The sequence below is a fragment of the Meles meles genome, chromosome 1, assembly GCF_922984935.1.
Source record: "Meles meles chromosome 1, mMelMel3.1 paternal haplotype, whole genome shotgun sequence".
NCBI classification, from domain to species: domain Eukaryota; kingdom Metazoa; phylum Chordata; class Mammalia; order Carnivora; family Mustelidae; genus Meles; species Meles meles.
In genome coordinates, this window is record NC_060066.1 from 135,087,516 (window position 1) to 135,103,285 (window position 15,770).

Sequence of the window (15,770 nt, forward strand, 5' to 3'; positions counted from 1 at the left end):
TGGAATTAAGGTTTCTAACCCTACAGTACACTGTATTGTCCACACTGCCCTGATTTTTCTCACCACAACTTAACTGGTTATTAATGGACACATCAGAGGAAAAAACGTGATAGACATCTTTGGGGATTTCTAGTCCCACCATATTTATCCTCCCATATGGAGCACAATTAAAGTACTATACAGTATATATCACCTTTTCCATGTTCATTACCTTTACAACTCAACTTCTTAAAGTGGTATAGCTTGAACTTCACAAAACCCACACAATAGCTTTCAGGATTCTGATGCTTTTATCTGTTTCTATTTTCTATTCTCTGGTATCAGATGGCTTCCATCCTCAAAATGCTGCTGCTAGTTATCTAATTTAACATTGTTAGTGGCGGCCAGAGAAACTTTGAGATATAGCCATTTCATCAATTATCTCCAGCTGGGAGGATTTAGTGCTTTTAAATAGGGCCACAATATCAAGTTCATCTACACTATTAGTGAGGTCTTTATCACTGCCAAGTTCAGAAAGTGCCAAAGCATTTAAAATGGTGGGGTTTTTGCCTTTGTATTTTGGGTGCAGTTCATTTTCTTGCTTTTGCAGGGCTTTCATCTCCAAGAGAACCACCACTCAAAATCAAGTCCAGGCAGAACTATGGAATGAATGCACCTTAGGTCATGCAAAGAGTTAGTCAGCATTTACTGATCCCCCTAAGTTCAAAGCTCAGTACTAGAACCTACATCAACCTTCAAAAGGAATAGGCAAAAATTTTTACATAATCATTAGTGCTGTTCATCAAAGACTTCTGCTGTTTCCAGGTTTATGATAACACTGCATTTCTCCACCCTTGGACCAAGGCTTGGTAAAATAGCTTGCCTCACAAATAAGCAGAGTCCCTCCCAGATAGGGTGTAAAGAGCCTGGACGTGATTTGCAATGCTCCCTCTCCCTCCGCGATGCTGCTCAGCAGGGATCCAAACAGTAGCTGCTCTATCAGCCTGGGTCTTAAAGGAAGACCAAGTGGGGAAAAGTCCTAACTGACCTACAACAGATACACAGTACAAACGCTTAAAAACAAAACAAAAACAACCTTTTGCTTGAAGCCACTGAGTCTTGGGAGTTGTATCCTGACCAACACAACTTTCTCCGACCCTTTTAAACCTCTGAAGAGATTTTAAAACTTCACAAAGCACACCAAGAAAAAAAAAATGTTTGAAAAGTACTAAGTATAAGTGGAAATTTTAGATTATGTAAACAGAAGAAAAAGAGCAAAACAATCACTCAATAAATAACCATAACAGTTGGTGGTTAAATATAGGCAGGAATTTCAATGGGCGGTGTCCAGAAGGTGGGTGGGGGGTGTGAAAGGGTGTGTAAAGGTGCAAACCAGGAAATAAACAAGTCATGCAAGCAAAGCCACATTTGATTTGTTTGTTGGAGCAAACAACTAAGAATAGAAATACTGAAGACAGGGGCAAGAAAAAGCAATTGAAAGGGGGCTGCAGGGGCGCCTGTGTTGCTCAGTGGGTTAAATCCTCTGCCTTCCACTCAGGTCATGATCCAGGACAGTGGTGATCCTGGGGTCCTGGGATCCAGCCCTGTGTTGGGCTCTCTGCTCAGCGGGGAGCCTGCTTTCCCCTCTCTCTCACTCTGCCTGCCTCTATGCCTCCTTGTGATCTCTGTCAAATAAATAAATAAAAATCTTAAAAAAGAAAGAAAGAAAATAAGAAAGGGGGCTGCAAAAAACAGACAAGGACGTCCAGGCAACAATATCAATTCCCTCATCCTTCTTTATTCATTCATTCATTCATTCACTTGTATCTTCAATAAGTATTATGAGCTAGGAACTCTGCTAGCTAGATGCCTGAAAAGCAAAGATAAATGAATTATGATCACAAATCTTAGATCTCATCTTTTCATAGGGTTCACATAAACAAACGATTCCAATATGGTAAACTTACGATTTATTATAAACATGTATGCTACCAGAAACAGTCAAGCCAGGAGGGAGTTAATTTGCATGTAGGGAAGGGTATAAATGGGGAGAAGATGAAGGGATCTGGCAAAGCTGGGAAACAAAACGTGACTCCTGAGCGGATTCTTCAAGTACTATTTACCACACAGGTAAGGGAAGGAAAGCTATTTCAAGAAGAAGAATATCCATTCCTTAATCGTTGTTTCAACATCTGTTTTGTGTAGGCATTTTCTTAAAGTGATCTGTGCACTGGTCTCACTACAAGGCTAGGAAGTATTTTTCAAATACCTACTACCTGCCAGGTACTGTGCCAGGCTCGGGATAGACAGCTGTCCTTCCTTACCTCACATTCCGGCGGGGCAAACATGAGATAATTGACTCAACAAATAACTGCAGTCATTCGTGACATGTGTTCTGACAGGGGAAAGCTATGCCAGAACATAGCAAGGGCACCGAATGTGGTCAAAGGGCTAGGAGGAATACTGCCCAGAGGAAGTGGCCTTTAGTTGGTATCTAAAAGCTCAAAAGGAGACTGCCAGATGACAAGGAAAGGGAAGACGGCTCTAGGGGAAAGGACCCACCTATAGGAAGACTTGCAAATAAGAGAGAGTGTGTGATGCTAAAGAAATGGGAAGAAGTCCAGTATGGCTAGAGCATGGAGGAGGGAAGGCCAGAAGGCGTATAGAGGACCCCACACCTGGGGAAAGGGCAGGACACAACTGTAGTGAAGTTTTTATCCTAGAATCTGTGGAGGGTCTTTGAAATGTTTTTGTTTTTTTGTTTTTTGTTTTTTGTTTTCTTAAAGGAGGACATGATAAAATGTAGGTTCTAGAAGACAGCTTGTGTGGCAGACAGGAGAAGGAAAAGCAGCACACCAAGAGACAGGTAGATCTGGTCAGAGACTTTTGCAGGGATCCAGGAGAAAGAAAATGTAGTTTTCTAGGTTGGCAACAAAAGAGAGAGAAAGGCTGGGAAATATCTAGAGTAGTGACGTAATCTGGTTTGGAACTACAACAAAGAGGAGACAAGAGAGCTGAGGATCATCATGAAGCTTTTAGTTTCCAGGTTTGACCAACAGACATATAGCGGGGCCAATCAGTGAGACAGGAGACACAGGATATGCAAAATCACCGAAAATAAAAAGAATCATATATACAGAGAACAAGAGTTGCTCAACATAATAAGAAAAGGAGCTCTACTTGGGAGCAGGTGAAACTGGATGTTGCTTTAAGTTGAGATGCACATGCCTTTCCATGGAAATGCTAAGGCAGCAGATTGAAAGGCAGAATCTGCCAGATTCAAAGCAGGAGACTGAAGTGATCTGATTTCATGTAAAAAGATAATTCTGGAGACAGGGTGGATGGAGGAGTAAAGAGAAAATGGCTAACGATGAAACAGGAGATCCCTTCAATTGTTCAGGGAAGCAAAATAAGGTCATAAACTAAGCCAGCCATGGTGGGGTTCCAGAGGAAGGAACAGAATAGAGATTTAGGGAAAAGAATCAATAGCTTTTGACAATAAGCATGTTGGGGGTGGTGAGGGAAAGAGGTGCTGAAGATGGGCTGGATATTCTAGTTTGGGAGACGGGAGAAGTAGTGATTCTATTAATGGAGGGATGCTCTTTGAAAAGAGGAGTTTCAGGGAAAACAACATATTTGATGTGGACGTGTTAAGTTCGACATAGCTGTGGGACACAAAAGGAGCTCCAGTAATGTTTTTTTTTTTGTAACCATGAGATAGGTCTGGAGTTTATGAAAAAGTGGGGAACAGGAGATACAGTTGTGGGAGTCATCAACACCTGCTGGAGGCAAGAAAAGGGGTGATAATTGCCCGGGGAGAACAGATGGAGAAACAAGAAGAGGAAGAGGAAACTTTGGGGAACTCTGTATCTGAGATGTTGCTGGGTGGAGATTGACGATTGTGATGGGAGCCACTCTAGCCTCTGAAGCTGGAGACCCCCAAAAGACAAAAAGATTTGGGGGTGCTTGACATGTATCTGTGTGTTAGAAGAATTAAAAAGTGAGAACTTGTTAGAAGTTAGAAACTCTTAAGAGCAGACCAGCCCCAGTGAATGGCAAGTTTCAATGACGTCATAAATAACACTGAATAAGGATATAAATGATAGGTCTTGGACCATAATGAATAATAAAAATATAAAATTTTAGTTCCTTTCTTCATGCAATCAGTTTTCCCATAAATTGAGCAGTTTCTTTATTGAATAAAAAAATACTAGATAAAAAGTGACTATTCAGTCACTAGTAGAGTGAAAGAATAATAGTAACTATTACTAGTTGGGCAAATGGGCCAGAAAGAATAGAAAGAAAGACCTTACAGTAAATTTGGCTGTTTGACTACCCAACTGAGAACCTGTCATAAGGCATCAATTTAAGGATGCCTGCAGCAGTGTTCAGCTCCAAACGAGGTCAGTAAAAAATGTCAAGTGCACAAGCAAAGAGGCTCCACCTATTCATGCATAATGCTCATTCCAGAACTATCTGGAGACTCTGGGACTGCTCCAGGGTTGCAGTTCTATAAGTCCTGACTCGCATGTGTATGGCATGATGACATGTCGGTACATACCAAGCATCCGTGTAAAATCCTAGCTTTTAATTTAACCAGGTGTCTCATTAAAAGGAAAAATACACTGTAAAATTTCCAAAGAATGTAAGTCTCTGTTTGGTTTTCTCATATCTCGGGGAAAACCATAAACAGAAAAATATTTGTCTATATCCATGGCCAGGGCCCTAGTGTAGTACCGTATGATGGAGTGAGTCATTTCCCTGTAAGCAATTATTTGAAATATGCTGTAATTATGATCTTGCTCATGTCACAAGGAGAAAACAAAACATCGGAGTAGCATTACTCTTATGAGCTGCCAAACGTTCATCGCTGGTTTCATCCCACACTGGTAATGGCCACTCACTGCTTTTACAATCCCAGAAGTGACAGCTTGATTTGAGAAGAGGATACTTAGGAAGTCGGGGTGTTGGGTTCATAATTAGCTTTATCATTATAGTCCAGGGAAAAACCAGAATCCTATATTTTAATTGGCTTGCTACCATATTTGAAGGCAACATTTCTAAGGAGATTATTTTTTCTAAATTCAGAAATAAGGGGAGAAAAAAAGCAAGTTATGTTTCAAAATATCTTAATACTAAGTATTAGGAGGTTAGAAAACTATTATCTGTTTAGCATAAGTGAACTTGACACTCTCCTAAAACTAAGATTTTCTTCTGTGAAAATATGCCCAGAGGCTATGGCACAAACGGCCAGATTAACGAACTGGAATGGAATAAATGGTTGTTTTAGTTTGCTTGGGCTGCCGTTAACTAAACACCACAAATAAGATGGGTCAAATAACAGAAATTTATCATTTTGCAGTTATGAAAGCTAGTAGTCCAACATCAGAATGTCAGCGGGATTAGTTCCTTCTGAGGGCTTCTCTCCTTGGCCTACAGAAGAGCGACTCTCCACATCATCTTCTCTCTATTAATGCCGATGCCTAAATTTCCCCTTTCTATAAAGACACCATCCATACTAGATTAAAGCCCACCTAATGACTTATTATTACTTATTTCTATAAAGACCCTATCTCCAAATACGGTCACACATTCAGGTACCAGGGGCTAGAACCCTAACATTTCTTTTTTGGGGAGACATAATTCAATCCATAACAATGGTTAGAATAATCTTTTTGTGAGACTAAATGAATGGCTTCAAGTCCATCCACATTTACCTATTATCTGATATCCACTCTCCTCGGGTAACAAGAGAAAACAAAGAAATCAGAGATACATTACCACAGAGTTGAGTTGCTGAGAAGAGTGAATTGGTTATGCCAGTCCAGTTCCTTAAGAACAAAAATATTAACAGGTAATTCTCTTGTAGACACACCCGTTATTGCCTCAGTAAAGCTGACTAGTGAAAATAACATATACATGTTATCTCATTTATGACCATTACAACTCACCAAATGTTTAATTTCCAATAAGGTGTAACTATCGAATTCTACATTAAAATTTCTCTATCATTGACATTCCTAGGCATTCTTTAAAAATAGCAAAAGATCTTCTTCTCTAAAGCTGAATAACTGGATGATACCGCAACGCATCATATTAAGAGGAATTTGGGCTCTGCATCTGAAAGTCTGAAGAGCCTTGGACTCATTCACCCCTGACCTGGGCTCACAGGAATATTTAGCCTGAGGAGATGCACTAACCTTACCACAACATTGCCATCATGGAGGCCGCATGGAGCCTTTCCTGCTCCACTGCATGTTCATGACAAACTTAGAAAATAAACTCTCTTCCAAGGAAATCATTCAATACATGTAAAAAGATGTCCGTCTGAGAATTACCTCTAGTAACAGCTTTAATTGCATACTCAACATCAATCAGTAGCTCAATATCAATCATTAATTACATTACACTTCTGAAAGATTTTTCAGTCATCAAAAGTAGTAAACATACTCTCTGTCAAATAAATAAATAAAGTATTTAAGTGGAGGGGCACATCTAGGTGGCTCAGTTGGTAAAGCAGCTGCCTTTGGCTCAGGTCATGATCCTGGGGTCCTGGGATCAAGCCCCATGTCAGGTTCCCTGCTCGGTGAGAAGCCTGCTTCTCCTTCTCCCTCTCTGCTCCCCTGCTTGTGCTCTCTCTCTCTCTCTCTCTCTGTCAAATAAATAAATAAAATCTTAATAAAAAAGTAGTAAGTGGAAAGATTATACAGTGGCCTGAACATGTAATACTACAGCAAAACACACAGGTGAAAACTCCATTCCTGCTCATGGAGGCTTCAATCAACTTTTGAGTGTCTCTAAGGAGACAACTGAGGATTGTCAGATAGCTGAGAAAATTTTTTAACATAAAATGCATAACTCAAAACAAATAGAGGGAAAAAACTGACTGGAGGAAAGAGGCTACGGAAGAAGAAAGCTTCAAATAAAAGCTATCATGTATAACCTTAGATATGGAACGATAACAGCATCCACAAAATAAGAATATTATTTGAAAATTTTTAAAGGAAAAAATCAGAGTTCAAAAAATTTTGAACTTAAATATCAAGTAGAAGAAATAACAATTAAATAGAATAATTGGAATAAGGAAATCTCCAAAAAAGCAAAGAAAAAAAAATAGGGATGAAAAAGAAATAGAAAATATTAAGAAAATTAGAGGATAGGTCAGTAACTTCAACATCAGATAACGAAAGTTTCAGATAGATAACATTCCATTTTTGTCTAAAAATGGAATGAGGAATATTATCAATAAAATAAATAAACAAATCAGAAGAATATCCCAGAATTGAAAGAGTTCATCCAGAACCTACCACCATTTAAAAAAAAAAAAAAGTGGACTTACACTAGAGCATAGTATTATGAAATTTTGGAACACTGGAAACAAAGAGAAAGATCTACAAGTTCCAGAAAGGAAAAATCTCAAGTACTATATGCAAAGGATCAGGAATCAGAATAGTGTTCAGTTTTTCAAAAATAATGGAAGCTGAAATATAAGGGAACAATATGATTTCAATTTTCAGAAAAAGCCTTACAACCTAGATTTCTATATCAAGCTAAATTTAGCAAGTAGGTATGATGGTCAACCCTAAAGATTTTTTCCAATATGCAAAATATCTCTAATTTGGGTTTCCTCGGAAACAACTTCTGAGATAAGGATTTTAGTACAAATAGTTTATTTGGGAGGTGATCCCAGGGAGCACTGGTACAAAGAAGGGAAGGAAGCAAAAAAATAATGCTTTATTGAATAGGTCATCTCTATGGACAACAGAGACTCAATCCTTTTGAGGAACTTCAAGAGACAGGAGGAAGGGACACCCAAACTGCCCTCACTGGTTGATAGCATCTCTAGTGTATATATCAAGAGAAACCCTCAGATGGAGAGTCAGAGGTGCTTATAGTCACATCCAGCAACAGATAAAAAATTTTGACTCAAAGGAGTCTGAGGACTGCACCAACATTTGCTACAGTAAGGAAGTTAGAGCAGCCAATGCTTCATCAAAATGCAGGGAGCAGGGGATACAATTCTGGAGAAAGGTGAAGGGTTCCCCCTGGAATGATGGCAAATGGAGATAAGATGGTAACTATAGAGCAGCCAGTAGAGAGCTGGGGAGGCCAGTAAGCCCTAGGGAAGATGTCCCCAAGAACATGAAACTGATATACTGCCCGATGTGCTTCTTCAGAGGAGATTGAGACAATTGAGGGAGATACGGAAACTGAATAAGGGGTTAAGTACATGGACAACCAAGAAAACAAAAAAGCAAGGTAATTATTAATCCAAGGGAAAAACAAAAAGTTGTGCAAGAAAGAAAAAGTAATTATAACATACTCCATGAATGAGGTACTGGTTTTTTCTTTTGGTGTTTCATCACATCTGTAGATGGAGACCTACCACATATTTTAAAGTCATGTATCCTCCTCAGGATGTATTCTAATTCATGTAACATCCCTCCATGATAGATGTTTCAATTATCCCTGTCTTTTTTCTATCACAAATAATGCTAAAATGAACATCCTTGAAATTTTCTGTAGGATATATCACTAAGATGAAATTTCTGGGTCAAACATACATACATTTAAAGTACTGATTTTTTTTTTTTTTTTGTAAATCTATCTCTAAAATTTTTTTCATCAGTTTATACAGCCACTAACAATGATAGTCCTTTTCTGTATATCTTATACAGTGGACATTATTAATCTGCTTTTTGTGAGTTTTTTCAGCTTGGCAATTAAAATTAAAAGAGTAAGGTGAAGTTTCTTTTTTTACTTAATTATACCTTTGTGTTATTTTATTTTGTTTCAGTGAACTACTTTTAAATTAAACCAACACAGATAAAGCTAACACAATTGATTAATTTAATTGTAACTTTATATTGTGCAGGCAAAGTTTTCAAAATAAAGTGTTCTAAAGACATGAAACATTATAGTTGTCCTTAATGCTGAGTTATTTTACTCTGTAAAAATTCACAATCTATTCTGTCATCTATAAGATAGCTGCCAAATAACCAATATAATTATCAAGAGATTATCTTTGATATTTTAAAAGATCCATATATCTTGCACTGCTCATTAATCTCTAAGTACCTGATGTTGTAAATTCCAGATCCTTCAACCAAGAATGATGTGAATGTAAGGAGAAAGAAAATATATATTCTCATTTCTCAAATGAAATATAGGACAATGAATAAAAATTAGTGACAATATATGGGGAATCATATTAAATTATGTGGATTGATGATCATGCCTTCATCTGTTTGGTCTCTTTAGTTCTGTACTAAAGATTCTGCTATCTACTGGTATAGACCCAACATGCGGTATAGAATTTTACATACTGTTTTGTGTTTTTTTTTTAATTTAAATTCAATAAATTAACATATAATGTATTCTTTTTTTCAGGGGTAGAGGTCTGTTCATCAGTCTTATGTAATACCCAGTGTTCACTACAACACATACCCTCCCCAAAGTCCATCACCCAGTTACCTCATTCCACCACCCCACTCCCCACCAGCAACCCTCAGTTAACTGCTAAGACTCCTCACTCAGCTTTCTCTGGTATTAAAAACCTCCTTCATTTAAAACAAGTAGCTATTTATTTACAATGAACACTTTTCTGACAGGATTTAAAGCTAATTATTTTGTCCTAAATTATACAAAGATAGATTCTAGTGTTTTATTGACTTCACCAATAATGGACCATCCTCTCCACAAAAACCTGAAACTTAACTAAGTAACAAAAGCAAAATCTCATAATCACAAAATAAGAGGTTACTCTTGTCCTATCAAACTAAATAATTTAAGCAAAAATAAATCACATGTACCTAGCCACTTTTTTTTTCAAATTAACTAGTTCAAATTAAAAAATCTTAAAAATCCTAACAGAGACTGTGAATTCATGAACATCCCAATTGTGACTTCAGAATAGCTGCGGTTCCTGGGGCACCCGGGTGGCTCAGTTGGTTAAGCATCTGACTCTTGATTCATCTCAGACTCATGAGATCAAGCCCCGCGTTGGGCTCTGCACTGGGTGTGGAGGCTGCTTAAGACTCTTTCTCTCCCTCTCTGTCCCGCCCTTCTACCCCACTTGCCTGCATTCCCTCTCTCATTCTCTCTCTCAAAAAATTTAAATTTTAAAAAGAATAGTTGTGGTTCCAATTATTGTTTTGAGAAATGTGTTCTGCTGATATGCTCTTTAGCAAAATGCAGGATCTAATGCAGGCACTGTTTATATCTGGCATGTGTAGAAAATTGAGGAGCAGAGCACCTTCTGTCCCATGCAGTAAACCTTACATAATTTCATTGTTAAAGGGCTGCTGTTGAATAAGAATGCCATAGACACAGAAGACAGAGGCAGGAGAAGAATGCAAACTGGAAACCTGGGTACTGCAAATAATCACATCGTTTGTGAGGGCCAGAAGAGTGCTGTCCCATTCTCTGTGATCAGGCCTTATTGGAATAGTCCATCCTGGGCTCCACAGGAATACAGAGATATTGGAGGGAGTTGGGAGGTGAGCCCTGACGATGATTAAAGGGTTGGATCAGGACAGAAATGAACAGATTGCTGAACCTGGAAAAGGAGGGAGGTCTATTTAAAAATGGCTTCCAAGTAATGGTGCCGATTAATAGATAAAAATAGAAACTCAGCTGCTTTTCATTCCCACTGTGAACAGAATAAGAGAAAACAGGTGGAACTAAATATGAAGGTTAAGGCTGCCAACAGTTTAGCAAGTCAGGAGCAGCAGTGTGTATAGCAACCAGTTGTGATGGTTCAATCCACACAATCTGTAAAGTAGGGCAGTGGTAGAGGTAAACTTGTTATCGCCCCCAGAAGCAAAAACAAAGTGAGTGTGTGTTGGAGGGAGGAAGACAATATTCTTAACAGTACCGAGCATAAGTCTCCATCCCAGACCATTACAACAACTCATGTGCCAATCCTGATATAGGAATTAAAATCGCTAGGGGCTCTGTTGCCTGGGTTTGAATCCAGGCTCTTCCATACTTGCACGGTGTTCTTAGACAAGGGGCTCCACCTGTCTGTCTGCTCTTCCATTTCCTTGCCTGTAAAAAGGAGGAAATCACAGTGTTTCCCTTATAGAGTTGTTGAGGATTAATTAGCATAATTTTGTGTATGTGTACTCATACATTTGTTATTATTACTATTCCTCAATGAGAAGTACATTGGAGGAATGTACAATCCAACATACATTGGAGGAATGTAATTTGAGTGAGAATTAACGTATTTAGCTTCAATATCCTAATATTCAGAATTTTCTCTTGACTATCACTTGCCGCAAGTACACTAAAATGCAGATGAAGACTCTGAGATAAACACCTCAGCGATGAATCAAGCAAAATGTATTTACATTTATAACGCATTTAGAATTTAGTTACCTAATTCTTTCCAGTTGGTGACCTATGACTATCTCTTATAATAAGTCTTTCTTTCTATGATATTCTATTGACTAGAACATTAGTTTCTGGTCATAATACATAATAGAGATCACTTAATACATACTATGTATCACTTAATTAATTAATTAGCCAATGTCTGACTACAGCTACAGAGACCTGGCCTTTGGCCAACAACCCTGCGTATGTCTCTTTGCTGGTTTCTGATTGATGGCAAAGCAGTGTCCTCTGTCAGTAGAGAAAATGCCCACCCACAATTCTGACCAGGTTGCTTAATGAACTGAAAAAATTTGTCAAGAAAACAAAACCTAATATAAAAGAGGGCTTCTTCCATTTGGGGAAATCTAAATCTTTCGATATATCTATTTACAAGCTATGGTGGGCACTGCTTAGGAAAAAAAATCCTTCTGTAAGTTACTGTGTCACTTCCCAAAGATTATAATCTAAAATGAAATGGTAGGACTATGCTGGATAACTAAAACTACTCTAAGACGCTTGAAATTTAGGTCATTAAGAATAGAAAAATAACACGATCCACATTCCTGTTGTCTGTCAGCTTGCTGTCAGTTCAGTCCAGATTTAAAGTATTTTAAATTTAAAATTAGATGTAAAGTACTATGTACTACTGCACACCTACTCTGCACACAGAAACACTCTATTTGTACATTTACAGTAATGATTCAAAACTGTTCTACTCAGATACACAAACACACATTTTTCTATTAGTTTTTCACTCTCAATTATATGAAAAAATAAGTTTCAAAAGAGTGTCTTATAGTATGAGGAAGCAAAAATGTTACATAATTAGAAGTAATTTCTTAAGAATGAAGATCTGAATGAGACCTGATGCATCCAGCATCTTTAATTTTAAGCAAAAACATTCCTTGGCTTCTGTTAGTTGACCAAGGTAGGGATGAGCCAGGCCAGGCACAGATGACCCCTTGTGGATGAAGGGGACTGAGTATCTGAACCCAGATCTCTTTCTGAACATCACACAGCAATAGAGCAAGCTGGGTGGCACTCTATTTCTTCACTCTAAATCATGTAATTTCTGAAGATGAGCATTTTAAATATATTTATGGAGATGAACATAATTTTTAATAATAATTTTACTCAGCTCTCTCAATCTCAGTGAGACTGAGATTGATTTCTATATTTGAAAGACTCCTTCAAGGAACTTAACCTACACTTTTTTAAATGTAGTAAATGATGCCATAATTCAGGTCAAGAGATAACTGATGAAAAGAAAAATTCCAACATATATGATGGACAAAAGATTCATATCCCTAATATACTCAGAGCTTCTACATATACTCAATCTGGCCATACTCAATTCTGCCTTTGTAGCATGAAACAATCACAGACAATACATTTAGTATGGCCAGATTTGGCCTGAGCACCATAGTTCTCCTAACCTAAAAGAATGTCCATGACACATTACTAAGAGAAAAATGAGGGGCGCATCGGTGGCTCAGTCACTTAAGTGTCCAACTCTTGATTTCAGCTCAGGTCATGATCTCAGGGTTCTGAGATCAAGCCCCCACCCCCACCCCACTTTGGGATCCTGGCTCAAATCAAGTCTGTTTGAGGATTCTCTCTCTCCCTCTCCCACTGCCCCTCCCCCCACTCACCCGTGAGCCCTCTCGCTCTCAAAGAAATCTTAAAAAAAAAAAAAAAAGTCATTTTAATCAAAGAGACTATTTAAAGAAAAACCTACACGTAAGAATATATTAAAAGCATGGTGAAAACAGTGGAATAATACATATTAAGCTGGTTATCACCGATCACCTTGGGGGGGGGGGGTGAAAGAGGGTGGTTCTAGAGGAAGGTTTGGGAGGGACACTTAGTTTGAATCCTTCTCCTTCTGCATCTCTGTATTATTGGCCTGTTACAATGAGCACATACTACTTTTTGATTTAAAAACACGTAATGACGTAAAAGAAAATGGGAGGTGCCAAACAGCTTTAGAGAAACGTGGTTCCTAAGTATTAACAATCCATTCTGCATCATATAATTAGACTAGAATTAGGGAAACTCCTGAGTATTCAGTGTGCCCACATCGTTTAGCACGAGGCAGCCCCAGGGACCTGTTTAACAGACCCATTTTATAGAGAAGGCCTAACGAGGTATTGTGCCTTGGAGAGTGTCACAGAGCTCGTCAGTAGCAAAGACTCCCCTGGAAACCAGGCCTTCTGCTCTGGGGCCGATTCGTTACCGGCACATACTCCAGGTCCACAGACCTTGTTACCCTTTCTCATCTGAGATGAATGCATAGAAAACAGACACCTCTCCAAACATAACATCATGAATATGTTGATGGCATCCAGCTCCAAGCAGCTCTGCCTTCAAAGATTTTTACACCACAGTTAGATTTGCTCTTCTGTCAATCGTGAGCCCTATTTTTAGGAACCCTTTCCTCCGGCAGATCCAGGCGTTCTCGCGTCGGAGCCTGTCATCTCTCCAGTGTGTATTTAGTAGTTTCTGCGCTCTGCTCACTGTTTGCATATCATGACACCGGGCAGAGTTCAGCAATACAGAACGTCTTATCCATTTCCTCTTAATCCATTTTAAATTCATCCTGAGCCCATCAGAGCAGGAGATGGAATGAGAGTTTTATAATTACTTTTTGCAAACAGAACATTAAATTATTATACAGTAGAATCCTCTCGTTTCTTGGACAGAAGATGGCCCTTACTTGCTAGCGAACGAATGTGCCTGTCTCTATAAGTACACATATGTACTTTAGAAATCAGCCCTGTTAACTTGAAGTTATTGATCGGTTTTGGTAGATTACTGCAATAGATTCTTAAAGTGCTTTAAGATTAAGAGATGTGCTTGGCTTTCTTCTGTCATGTATCTCAAAGGAAAACCATGAGACGAGACACACAATGAAAAACAGCAGGTAATACCATATGAGACTCCTTATTAAAAACATAAAGTGCCTTTCACTTCTGCTTTTATTAAGTCTACTTTTCAAGCTAAATGGGGGTTAGGTGAGGCGATTATAATACAAGTCACATCTAACTATTTCATTATCCGTGTCCTACAGCAAGATAGCCCCCAGAATACCTTTGAAAGCTCTAGAGTGATGGCAGCAGGTTGAATATAATGAACAATGTTACATATGGGGACATGAGATGGCAGGTCTGGTGGGGATGGAATCTCCTAGAAATTGCGAGGCTGTAATTACTGAACACCGGCTCGGTCTCTGTTGACTTTGAACACTGGAAACCGTCTTTGGCAGATTCCATTTTTCTCAGCTACTTAAAATGAAGCCAGTCAGAAGGACTGAAATTTAGAAGACATAATACATAAGCAAAGTCATGGTTGGCTTTTATGACTCGATTTTTTGTTCAGTTTTCAAGACTATTCCACTGTATGTTAGGCACCTGAGTGAAAGCTGGGTCGAGAAATATTTTTATATTCTTCTGTCTGAGGGCTGAATTGCTATTAGTTATATTTTAAATGACTTCAGCAGTCTAATTTTTGGTGGGGGGAGAGAAGCGACGTGCAATTCCAGCTTTATGTGTCAGCACTTTTTTGTAATATTTTCTTTGAAATGATCAATAAATGAAGTATGGAGCGGAGAGAGGCACATGAGGAGAGAGGCAAGGCGGGAGGGGGATGGGAGAAAAGTATAAATGGTGGTTCAGATGAAAAACTAGCATTGCCGGTTCCTCTCCCTTGATTCACCTTGTACACCTAACCACGACAGCAAGAAACATGAACACAGCAGACAAGACCCACCTGAACCTGGTTTGATTCCTAGTCCACATTTGAGGGGGGCAGTAGTTGTTAGTACAAATTTATTAAGGAGCGTGAATAAATTCTGTTAGCTGACCTGCTACATGGATAAGCCAGAATCCAGCTGAGCATATGCCTGTTTTCTTGCCTGGAACTTCCTGGATAAAATGCAATTAGGTCAACTCTGAGAGCACAGCACCAGCAGGACCAGGCCCAGCAGGGCTGACACACGCCTGTGGTAAAGCACGAAACAGCTTCTACCCTTATCACCCATTCTTTGTTCCCTCTCTCCCTGGTAGTTCTGGGAATCTAGTTAAAGGGAACCTCATGGCCATGAAGAGCAGTGTCACAAAAAATTCCAGCCTGAGGGGGATGTGTGGAAGAGGACCACGTTAACAGGGAGTTAGCCCCAGGCCACAAGCCCCTCACTGGTGCCCGGGACCAGCATGATGGCAGTGACCTGGAACAACAAACCTCCAGGTCCATTCATGGCCTTTTCTTTAGCATTACCTGAGAACATCGTCTCAGCCCAATCTGTCCTCCCACCTTTCGCTCCCTCAGTCACTGTCCCTACCACAGAGTCTGAGGCCCGAATCATGGGCCTGGTTTACAACATCCCAGTGATGCATCCCACCTCTGTTAGCTGC